The sequence below is a fragment of the Camelus ferus genome, chromosome 5, assembly GCF_009834535.1.
Source record: "Camelus ferus isolate YT-003-E chromosome 5, BCGSAC_Cfer_1.0, whole genome shotgun sequence".
Taxonomy (NCBI): Eukaryota; Metazoa; Chordata; class Mammalia; order Artiodactyla; family Camelidae; genus Camelus; species Camelus ferus.
In genome coordinates this window covers 31,332,849-31,346,133 of record NC_045700.1, presented here as the reverse complement: position 1 = coordinate 31,346,133, position 13,285 = coordinate 31,332,849, and positions in this window count along the sequence as shown.

The following is a 13,285-nucleotide window of genomic DNA, read 5'->3' as shown; positions in this document are numbered from 1 at the left end:
TCATCCTCACACCTGGAGCACAGGACCCTATCTCTCTTTTTATCCCAGAGAAAACAGAAGGTCTCCACTCACCCCAGATCAGGTCTGCTTGGTAGAGACATCCAATTATTTGGAGAAAACTAGGAAACTCTTTTCTCATCCATAAGGTGTGGCCTGAACTTCAAGGTCTAGAGACGCCGTGACAGTATTTTGTAGAACTTTCTCAAAGCATAGATTGTTCAGCCCTAACTATTATTCTAGATGAAATACCACTAGTCCTGACTCAATTCATTGTACAGTCTTCCTTCCAGGATTGATAAAGCCTCATGATCTCCTTCAAAAAATCTCCCGAGGACAAACAGCATTTTTCGCCAAAGGGCAGCCTAAATCCCCATGTAGAAAAAACAAATTATCTAATTCTATAGCACCCTAATTCTGCTAATGATAATCTGAATTAATATTACTAAATAGATTCAAGCATCAGCATTTGGACCACATATCTAGCCTCATCTGAGAATTCATGTAGTATCTACATGTATAAAATGGACACAATTTGGGGCAGGTATAGCTCAGTGGTAGAGTGACTGCTTAGCACTCACAAGGTCCTGGGTTCAATCCCCAGTACCACCCTCAAAATAAACAAATAAACATAATCCCCCCCACCAACAAAAACCAAACAAACAAATAAAATAGACCCAACTCATAAAAAGGAAGTTTTCCATAGATACAGGGCACACTTTCTATCATAGTTGAGAGAAACTGCTTACAACACTCCAAAATGGCACTTTCCTAACTTCTACAGTTCAAGATTCATTCTCCAGAGACCTCCCACTACATACACAAAGATGTGCATAGACACACACTCATGGAGAATTATTCCAGGGCTTGCTTCTCCTCACAATGAGTAGTCCTTGGACTCCAACTTAATCATAGCCCAAGACACTAAACAGAAGGAAGTGACAGTGGGAGACCTTCTGTAACTGGTAACCCCCGACCTAGCTCTCAGAGGTCAATGTTGTATGACCTCTTTTCAGTTTGGCTACACAACTGAGTGAGTTTCCCAGACTCTAGAAGAGAGAAGAGGGCTGAAGTAACTGTTTCTCTGGGACATTCTAACATATTGTTTAAATAATGGGATGTTTCAGCTCCCCTAGGATGTCTTCTGTTCATTGCAGAAAAACTAACTTAGTGAAACTTTCCGGGTTCATGACAGAAATTGTGTATTTACATACACTTTAAAATTTTTTTAAGCACAAGTGAAAAGTTCCCTAAAGAAAGGAGACTAAGATAGCCTGAGGGGCTCAACTATGGATGAGTAATAAATGAGTATCTCTTTTTTTACCTTTGATAGTTAGGTGATAGTTAGCAAAATGTTGAAAGAATGAGGTTATTTAAAAAAAAAAAAGTATCTTGAGGGAAAAAACTTAAATCTATGCAAGAAGTAAGTATTTCAATAATAATAATAGCATAGCATCATATTTCAAATGTTGCTAATATCAAAATACTACATTTACAACATTTAGTGGAAAATAGAGACAATTAGAAAGGATCACCTTGACAGCCCAGTGTTGGAGGGTGGTCTTCCTCTTTCCAAGTCCAAGACCTGCTCTCTTTCCACTATAAGATGATTAAGGTGTTTAATATGTTTCTAGAAAAACATCCATTCACAAGATTCCAGAGACGTAGCAGATATTCCCCCTGCTGAATATGTCATTCTCAGTTCTAGAGGGGTTTGAGAATTTGTATAAAAACTTTAAACCTTTACTCTGAAAACATAACTACTTTTCTGCTTGCAGAAATATTTCCAATTTTAATGGAAACCATCTTAATTTCCCTCAAGAATATGTATATCCTTCTAAATAGAATAAAAAAATGCAAACAGGTAATTGCTTGTTGCGAATATAACTAAGAGAGACATTGCATAGGAAATGAATTTTTGCTAACAAAAATGAATAGATTCACTAAGAAAGCAAGCCTAAAGAAAATGAATTCTTACACAAACTTCAAAACACAAAGAACTGAATATCTCTCATTGAACATGTCCATCTGCAGTGAAGAATACACTGCCAGTTTAGCAATAATCTATGAAATTTATCCCTACAGAAACAGAGAACTCAGTTTGTCTTCTATAAACTCCATATGCACATGCCCTCCTTCAATAAAACATAGGCAGTTGCTTGAAACAAACTCTACCTTCTTTCAAAAAGTTGGCAGAAATAAAATTCTATACTAACTATACTCTTAAAACTATCTTTGAAATTTCACACAGTAGCAATCATTTAGTACTTAGACATATGACTGTGAAATTTATACATAGTTTCTACTATCCCCAAGCCATGGGATGTTTTCCTTTGCCATGTGGTATGAACAGTCAAAAATATTCGCAGCATCCTCTTATGGCTGTCAGGTAGTCAAAGTAACTAGTAGTTTAAAATAGTGATTCCGTATCTGTCCAAGTTGAAGTGATTTTGAGCACTATTCTGTTCAAGACACCATACTAAGAACACTGGAACATTAGGGGACAGAATATAAACAAAAACCAGCCAAGGTCAGCCTTTTAATAAATTCGAAACCTCTAAATGAGGAAAGATGTAGAACTATATTTCAGCAAGCAAAGGAGACATAAGGGAAGGACAAATAAATTCCATTTGGCAAGCGGGAAGAAAGGAGTAATTCAGGGAAAATGCCCTAAAGAAGCTTCCCTTTGAGTCAGATTTGGAAGACTGGATAGGCTTGATACAGAGAGAAAGGAAAGGCCATTCCAGGCTGAGGGGACAGCTTGATGAACAGCAGAAAGACAGGGAGGTGCAGGGCACACTAGGGAAAGGTGATTTCTTCTACTTGATAGGAACTAAAAGTGTAGAAGGAAGAGAAAGGAAGGAGTAGAAGATAAGTCTGGAAAGCTAGATCAGGACCACCAGATTATTAAGGGATCTGAGTATCATGGTAAGCCATGTACATTTCAGTTGGCTGAATAGAGGGCCATAGATAAATTCTGAACAGATTAAAGTAAGGTCTTTATCTTTGGAAAGGTTGGGAGGATTTGGTAAAAGAAGAAATATCATAGTAAATGGCTTTTCAGGCCTAAACTAGGTTAGGATAGTTGCAGTGGAAATCAAAAAGGGACTATTATAAAACAGCTGGAGTGAGAAAAAGAAATTCAAATGGCCAACCAAAATTTGAAAAGATGCTTAATTTCACTTATTAGGAGATACAAACTAGAACAACAAGGATATACAATTTCTCATCTCACTAGATAGGCAAAAAGTGAAAAATACTGGTAATACGCAATTATTAGCAACAACATGAAAAAATGGGGACTCCCTATGGTGTTAGAGGAGAATCTCAATAGACAAAACCTTCCAGGCAATAACTATCCAAACGTAAGGTGTACATTACCTACCAGTTACTCAAGTGTACACACACACACACACACACATACACACATGAAAATATAATGTAGCTTTGGAAAACTTCAAAAACAGTCAACAACAGAAAACAATGATTGATTAGTAAATGACAGTATATTCATTCAATATAATTCTGTACAATCTTTAAAAAGAAAGAGGTAAATATATATGCAATGAAATAAAACGTTTTTATAACATGTTATTTATTGATATATTAAGAGGAGGTACAGTGGCAAAGGATGCAATTATGCTCCTAAAACTGAGTATGTGTTTGTGTGTGTACAAACACAATAGAGTCTGACAGATAAGACTAAAATGATGTGAAGCAGACGATCCAATTAAACTTAGAAAGTGGGAGTGGGAGAAAGAGAGGACCTGGAAAAAGAAAACTTGTACTTTTTACTTTATACAATTTGAAGCTCTTCAAATTTTTTACGAAGAAAAAGTATTAACTTTAGAATTTAAAAAAAAGAAGTTTTTAAAGAAGCAAAAATGTGGAAGGGACAACAAAGCATTAGGAATCTTTCAGAAGGGCTTCAAATAATGTGACAGCATGACTAAATTACATTAATAAGTGAAATTTCTGAAGGTACTTGGTCAAAGAGAAGAAATTAAGAAATTCTACAATAATTTAACTGGTAATATCCATGATGGTTAAATGGTGCTTGTTTGCTGTTTGTTCGTTTGTGGTTTGGTGTGGTTTGTGTTTGGTGGGGTTTCTATCCCCTAGAGATCCTGGTACACAGAAATGCCAAACAGGACCAAGTCCACAGTCCCTCCTCATCAACATTCTGTAACATCCAGAGACCTTTTTGTGAAGAATGGAGAAGAGAATTGCCATCATTCTAGTCTCTGTTTTTATGGGTTCGCATTTTTAGATTCCACATATATGTGATATTACACAGTATTTATCTTTCTCTGTGTGACTTATCTCACTCAGCTAATGCCCTCAGAGTTCACCCATTTTGTCACAAATGGCTGGATTTCCCGCTTTCTTATCACTGAGTAATATTCTGTTGTGTATGTATACCACACTCTAGGGGCTGAGGGTGAGGGAATTGGGGAGATACTGTTTAAGGGTACAAATTTATAACTAGTAGATAAGTAAGTCCTGGGAACTTAATGCACTGTGTAGTAATTATAGACAACACTGCATTATAAATTTCAAAGTTGCTAAGAAACTAAATCTTAATTTTTCCAAGCACATAAAACAAACAGTAATTATGTAACATGATATAGGTGTTAGCTAATCATACTGTTAATCATATTGCAATATATAAATGTATCAAGTCAGCACATTACGTACCTTAAACCTTCACAGTTATCTGTCGATTACATCTCAATAAAAATCATAATTAATTAATTTCCCCAGAAAAAAGACAGAGAATTGCCCTCCATAGTATCAGATCAAAATCTCAACCCTTGCTGTATCTGAGGTACGATTTCTAGTTTCAAATCAAGAATTGGTTGTCATCTGATGCATGCTTCTACCTACATTTGAAGTCCAATCTTGGCAGCACCATTGTTCATAATGTGTCATAAAAGATAAACAGAATATTTATCTTCTGTGCATCTGTAATGAAGAAAGTACAACCAGAGCAAGTGGAAGAGAGGAAAGAAAATCAATGATGAAAGTAATGTCAGAAGCAGTTAGTGGTAAATGTCAGATTTCATATGTCTTGATATCACAGCTCATGTTTTCAAAGATATTTACTTTCCATAAAGCTACCTGAAAAAATTTACACTGTATCATAAACCTTCACAAATTCAGACTAATCGTGCATAAGACTGGTCTAAAGTAGCTAAAAATCAGAAGAATAAATTTATAATATATTAAGATTTGAAAGAAATTCAAAATATAAAGTTTCAGTGTTCTTGACTTTGTTAGATTATAAATTCAGTTTGTTCCCAGCAAAGTTCAGTTGGAAAATAAGTCCCAGATAAAAGAAATGATATGGTGGGAAGACTACTTAAAAGAAGTTTTGAATCAAGTTAAACCTTTGGATGACCACCTTCTTAAAAACAGAAGTTTTGTCCCTCATAGCTTCATTATCACTGAATTGTCCCTTAATATTGTGATTTTTGTTGAAATCAAGGTTCATTAAAATATACAGATGTACAACCTTCTTTTAACATATAAAAAATACTACAGAGGCCATTGCCTAGTATGTTACTCAACATCAACTGTTTTGTTCTTTAGTTCTTAGTATCACAAGGTGCTGCCCAATTTATTACATACTTAACAAATGTTTGCATTTATGAGGACAACATAAAATTATACTTGTACATCATATATACTGATTTGTGTAAAATATATATGCTCTGAAATATTTGAAAACAACATATTCTCCTATTCAAAGTAAGTATACATGTTGAAATCTTGTTTACACTGCTGATTTGTTTAGCTTAGTGTGATACAAAGTTGTGTGAACAAAACACAAAATGTATTACAAAAATTTCTAAATTTGTTTATTTCTAGTCCATGATGTATATTATACATCCATCAGCAAATTAATGGGCAGAATCTCTCCTTTGAACTATCAGTTATAAACTAAAACAAGAACTGCGATATACTTTACATGATCAATCGGTATAAAATATAAATTTATTCACAGATGAACAAAGGAAAAAAGAATAAATTAAAACTATTGAAAAAAGATAAAACTATAATGGGTTTTGTTGCAACATATCAAATTTTCACATAATTTTATTCTAAAGTATACATTTACCCAACTTTAATATATACTTCAAAATATGAAATGATTCTGAATTATTTCCACTAATGACTTTTGAAACATCTAACCAATATTACTCATTTCATTTCACACCTTGCACTCCTAAAGAAGAGCGGTGTCAAATATCCACCCTCACTCTGGATTCAGATGCCCTAAAGAATGGATCCAGGTCTCTGATCCCTTTATGTAGAAATGTAACACTAATAACTACTGAAGTCAGAAATTTTCTGTACCTCTTAACAGACAGGTATTAATATAGCTAATAAAAATTAACATTGAATAAACACTGATGGAGTCCCAAGGCATATGCCAAGTGGTTCATGGGTGTTATATCACTGAACCCTCCGAATAATCTCATGAGGCTGGTATTCTTATTATTTCCACTTTATATTATTTAGGTAGGTTAAGTACTCTACCTAAGGTCACAAAACTAGGAATTGACAAAATAATATCCAAACCCAGAATTTGGGCTGCAAAATCCACCGTCTTATTGTTACATTGAATTAGTACTATAAGAAATTGTTCCCCAAACTTTTCAGGAAAAAAAAAGTGCAAAAACAGGATAGGTAAAGAAAAAAAAAGTTATGTCTGAAAATTTCTAAATAACAGCTAAATAAAGTAAAAACTGAAAAAAATGTATTTCTTCATTCTATCTTGACATTTAGTTCATGTTTGAAGACTTAGATTAAAAAATCATTTGAATGAGGTAGAAAATATTAATTAAAGGAAAGTAATTTTTTAAGATTTAATAAAAATTTAGTCTTCACAGTTCATTCTTGTGGCAATTCCTGTTGCCTGGTTACCATAAGGTAGAGAAAACCAACCACATAAGAATTATCACAACTATACTAAAAATAATTAATATTTCTTATTTCTCTGTTCTACTCAAGTACTGAATTACAAAATAGAGCAAATAAAGCTATATGCCTAAAAACAGCCATATAATATATAAACTAATGCTTTCTTCATTCTTTGTTAAATCTTCTAACTTCCTAGGTATAAAAGTAATGAATTCATCTTTAGTGTCAGTGAGAAAAATATCTTATAGCATATGACCAGTGAGTCATCTAAACTATTCTGTTGCTGGTCATAGTGCTTTTTGATAAGCACTATGGAAATAAGAAATGACTAACATACAGTCAAGATAAGGAACATATGGAGGGGGGATATAGCTCAAGTGGTAGAGTGCATATAAGGTGATCACCTGTTGTTTTTGCTGTCCAGAGCTCCTCACACCTTTCTTCTAGTAACAAAACCCATCTTACCTGGGGGAGTTCACTTCTTATAGTTCAAGCAGAACTGAAGACATCCCAGATCACAGAGGTGGGCACAAGTCTCCTAACTGAACAAAGTTCATCTCTTTGGCTGCAGCAAATGGGGACATCATCCAAGGAGCCTAATCATACTTTTCAGTGAAATTACTTTATATTCAGTAATAGAGCTTTGGTGTCTGTCCTCTGGATTGTGACCTGTAAGGATACAGACTTGTGGTTACAATAGGTATATTGCCCACCATTTGGGGAAATCTTCTTTGAGAATAAAATCAATAAACTGAAGAAGCAGAGCTGAGTGACAGAATGGCAACATGCGGAGCCAGCTCTTCCCTTGGCCTTTACAGTTACGTGAGCCAACAAGCTTCCTTGTTGCCTACGCTAATCTGATCTGAGTTTCATTTGCAAGCAAAAAAATTGATGGACACAATTCTCTCAACCATGGAGTGACTTAATTTCCTCTTGAATATAGTTATATTTATAAACCTGGGATTTATATTTTTTACACCACAAAAATCAACTTTACTGTATGATCGTTTAAAAGTCAAAATAGAAGTTAAAGAATTTTTTGAGTTAGTGACTCAAAACTTTTCCTCTATTGAAAATCCTGCATTCTTCTGTGTATATAGTCAAACTTGCAATCTAAGAAATGTTCACTTTTAAAATCAGGTGTTGATTATATTAATCAGTTACTGAGGAGGAGCCAGGGATTTAAAGATGAGCTCTTTAAGATTACTACCAACTGCATAAAGTCATATTTCCTTTTATTTGTCTTTGAAGTATCTCAAGTGTCCAGTACTGGTAGCAAATTGGAATTCTGTGAGTAAACACACTCATGGCTGTATCTATACATTACAGTCAACAATAGCTGGGGAGAAAGATAATGGAAAAAAAAATCTCTTCCAAAAACTACCTTACTTCACTATTATGAGGCTTTAAATTCTATCAGCAGAGGTTTATTTCGTTATGTTAAACCTTTCCACTTCCCTGAGTCCTCTTTTGAGAAATAAATAACACTGAGGCACTTAAATTTTAGTATGAATTACTCAGATAATTTTTCTCCATGACAGGAAAAAAGTAGGTGCCAAAAAGTTACAAAAAGAAGGTAAAATGTAAAAGGATCAAGAGAATGAGAAGAAAAGCCACTGAGAGAAAATATTTGCAAAAGGCATATCTGATAAATAAGTTTTATCCAAAATATACAAAGAACTCTTAAAGTGTACCAGTAAAAAGCCAAATAACCTTATTAAAATATAGGCAAAAGATACATAGATATCAAATAAGCATATGAAAAGAAGTTCAATGTCATACATCATTATGGAATTGCAAATTAAAATGAGATAGCACTACATGTCTATAAGAATGGCTAAAGTCCAAAACACTGATAATACCAATTGCTGGTGAGGATATGGAACAACCGGAACTCTCATTCATTGCTAGTGGGAATAAAAAATGGTACAGCCATGCTGAAAGATAGTTTGGCAGTTTCTTACAAAATTAAACATACGCTTACCATGCAAACCATCAATCACACCCCTTGACATTCACTCAAATGGGTAGGCAACTTATTCCACACAAAAATCTACACATGAATGTTTATAGCAGCCTTATTCATAATTGCCAAAACTTGGAAGCAATCAAGATGTCCTTCAGTAGGTAAATGGATAAATAACTGCGGTACATCCAGACAATGAAATATTATTCAGTATTAAAAGGAACAAACTATCAAACCATGAAAAGATATGAAGAAACCATAAATGCATATTGCTAAGTCAAAGAAGCCAGTCTGGAAAGGCTAAATACCAATTACATGACATACTGGAAAAAGCAAAACTATGGAGACAGTAAAAGGACCACTGGTCGAAAAGGGCTTGGATGGAGAGAGAGATAAATAGGTGGAGCATAGAGAATATTTAGGGCAGTGAAACTGTTTGGTAATGTACTATAATGGTCATCATGATACACACATCATCATACACTTGTCAAAACTCATAGCGTATACAACACAAAGAGTAAACCCCAATATTGACCATGTACTTTGATCGATAATGGTGTGTCACTGATGGCTCATCGATTATAACAAAAGTGTCAGACTGATGCTCTGGTGTGGGATGTTAATGATAGGAAAGGCTTTGCTTGTAGGGGGAGGGGCTGTGTAGGAAATCTTTGTACTTTCTGTTCAATTTTGCTGTGAAGCTAAAAACACTATAAAAAATAAATTCTGTTAATATTTAAAGTAAAAACAATAAAACAGATGATGACCAAGAGTCAACAAATGGTACGCATCACAATTTCCTTATTCTTATCGCTCTTCAATGGGAAGAATACAAGATTTAGGACCTACTATTTAGATAACAAATATTTACTGAAAACCTACTATTTGGCTAGTACTGTGCTTGGCATCTTGAAAATAAAATATAAATAGCCATTTCCCACATGCAGCTTAGAGTCTAATAAAGGAGTAAGATAATAAAGAAATAAACATAATTAGATTACAATAAGTGATACAAAGGAAATAGATAGGGACCCAAGACAGAACGATGGTGGGGACAATCAAGAAAGAGAAGATACAGGCTAGCAGTTATAGAGATGTAGCACCAAACAAGCATGTTTATAACATGTGAGCACTAGATAATTTGAATATTGGTGAGATTGGTCCAATAAAATAAAAAGAAGTCTAAAATGCAGGAGAGAGGGAGATGGTAAATTATGAAGGATATCAAGATGGTATGAAAAGATGGAATCCAGAATATATGTAGAAGCCTTGCTCTTTGATAGGAAGGAAATTTCTCCATTACAGCAGAAGATGGGTATAAAGAAAAGAATATTTGCAGGCACCCTAGTGGGAAGGTATAAGCCATCCCTTAGATGAACAGAAATCTCCTTTGGGAGTATGTACAGAACAAAGGTAAAAAGAGATAAAATAAAATTCTGAAATCTAGTAAAAATGGTGCCACTTTTTGGCATGCAAAGAAAATGGCTTTTACTGTGGTAGCCCTTGTGATTTGAACCACGTCAAGAGAACAATTAAATCAGAATTTATGGCTTTCAGAGATCATGCTAACAAAAGAAATGTCTGTTCATATGAATTAGACTGTATTTTCTCTGAGCTATTTAAAAGCTTGCCTTGGTAACGTATATACTCGTTTCTTGAATAAACAGTAAGAAAATCAGCCACCATGGCTAGTGAGAAGACTAACCTGGAGTTGGAATACCCACACTGGTCTGCACTCAGGGACACCCTCCATTGCGTAAGTCAGCACAACTGGGTAGACTAGGAGTTTCACCAACATCAAAGCCTGAAACAGTCTTGTTTCATAAGGCAAAGGGGTAGGAAAGAGGTGGACTGATATTGCCTCCTCTACGGTAGAGTTTTCTGGAACAGAGTGTGTGGACCTGAATAGGATTTGAGAGAGGGTTACAAAAAATAGAGAAGTAGGGAGTAACGGGAACTGAGGAGAGAGAGATACCTGGGGAGAGACAACACCCACTTGAGACAGCTGCTCTTAGAAGATCTGAGTGTATAAGACCCTTTACTAAGTCAGATAAAATAATTTTTGTTCCTCCAACATGATATGGCTTTTCTGAGATTCTTCTGGTCCATGTTTGATCTAGAGTAAACAAGGGAGACAGGAAGTATTTAGGGGAGTGACCAGCATTGGTTCACTCTAGTGGATTACTCTAGGCCAGACAATGTGGGTTACCAGGACTGGAGGGACTGAGCCACAGGTCCTGGGGTCAAAAATATGATGACTGAAAGAATTCTTGTCGCAGCTGAGTCACAGAAATATGAGGCAACATCTTCAGTGAGAGTTTTAAACAGAGAAGATATGAAATCATTTTTATAACAAATGGAAGAATGATACTCCAGTATAACACAGGTTGCTGGGAAGCATTAAAGCACATTTCAGAGAGACAAGTTTTGTTCTGAGCCTTGCCTCTGCCAATTATTAGATGTGGGATTTCTTTTACAATATGCTTAACTCCTTTGAACCTGAGTTCCTTTGATGGTAAAATGGGGATAGTAATACCTATAATACAAGGTTATAGAAAGGATTAAATGAGATTATGTGTGTAAGGCTCTTATACATATTAGATTCTTTTTAAAATATTTGTTTCTTTGCTGCTTTCATAGCTTTCAGGATTCTTAAGCTTTACTAAGCTGTAGGGTCTTTTATTTTTAGGTCAATACTCACCTGAGAGTTTTTTCCTTGTTAAAGTCTTAATACTAGGCAAGATACAAAATTAACATACAAAAATCAGTAGTGTTCTATACACTAACAAGAAATTACATGAAAAAGAAATTTTAAAAGGATCTCATTTACAAAAGCATCACAATTAAAAAACTTAGGAATAAATTTCACCAAGTAGGTGAAAAATCTTTATACTGAAAACTACATCGATGAAAGAAATCAAAGAAGACACAAAAAAATAGAAAGTTATCCTGTGTTCATGGATTGGGAAAATTAGTATTTTTAAATGTATATACTACCCAAAGCCATTTATAGATTTACTGAAATCCCTATCAAGATTCCAACGGCATTTTTTACAGAAACAGAAAAAAATTCTAAAATTCATACTGGAACCACAAAAGACTCCAAATAGCAAAAGCAATCTTGAGAAAGAACAGTAAAGCCAGAGGAATTCAACTTCCTGATTTAAAACTATATTACAAAGCTCTTGTAATCAAAAGATTATGGTTTTTGAGAGCTATAAATAAACCCATGCATATGTGGTCAACCAATATTTGACAAGAGTGCCAAGAATACTCAATAGAGAAAAGACTGTCTCTTTAATAAATGGTACTGGGAAAACTGGATATTCAGCTGTAAGAGAATGAAACTAGATCCCAATCCCACACCACTTATAAAAATTAACTTGAAAAGGATGATTAAAGACTTAATTGTAAGACCTGATACCATAAAACTCCTAGGGGGAAAAAAAAAACAGGAAAACAGCTCCTTGACATGGGTCTTGGCAATGACTTTTTTTTCTTCTTGGAGTATAATTGATTTACAGTATTATATTAGTTTCAGGTATACAACAGAGTGATTCAATATTTTTACAGGCTATATTTCATTTAAATTTATTACAAAACTATGACTATATTTTCCTAGGCAATGATTTTTTGGATATGAGAACAAAAGCACAAGCCTTATTAAAAAAAAATATATAATATATATATATATATATATATATATATATATATATATATATATATATATTATTATTATTATTATTATTATTTATTATTATATCCAAAGGAAACTAAATCACTATGTGAAAGAGATATCAGCACCCCTATGACACAGCAGTATTATTTATAATCACCAAGACATGGAAACGACTTCAGTGTTCACCAACAGATGAATGGATAAAAATGTAGTGTATATATGTGTGTGTGTGTGTGTATATATACGTATACGTATATACGTATATATACACACACACACAATAAAATATCATTTATTTTTTTTTAAAAAAAGGAATCTCTGCCACTTGGGACATTGTGAATGGACCCTGAGGGCAATATGCCGAATGAAATAAGTCAGACAGAGAAAGACAAATACTGTGTGTTCTCATTTATCTGTGGAATAAAAGAAAAAATCAAACTCATAGAAAAAGAGATCAGATCTGTGGTTACCAAAAGCAGGGCATGGGCGTGGGGGAGTTGGGTGAAGATGGTCAGAAGGTACAAACTTCCAGCTGTAAGATAAATAAGTCTGGGGATGTGATGTGCAACATGATAACTATAGTTAACACAGCAGTATGGTATATTTGAAAGTTGCTAAGAGAGTAAATCTTAAAAGCTCTCATCACAAGGAAAAGAAAACTTGTACCTCTATGAGATGACGGATGTTAACTAAACTTGTTGCGGTAATCATTTTAC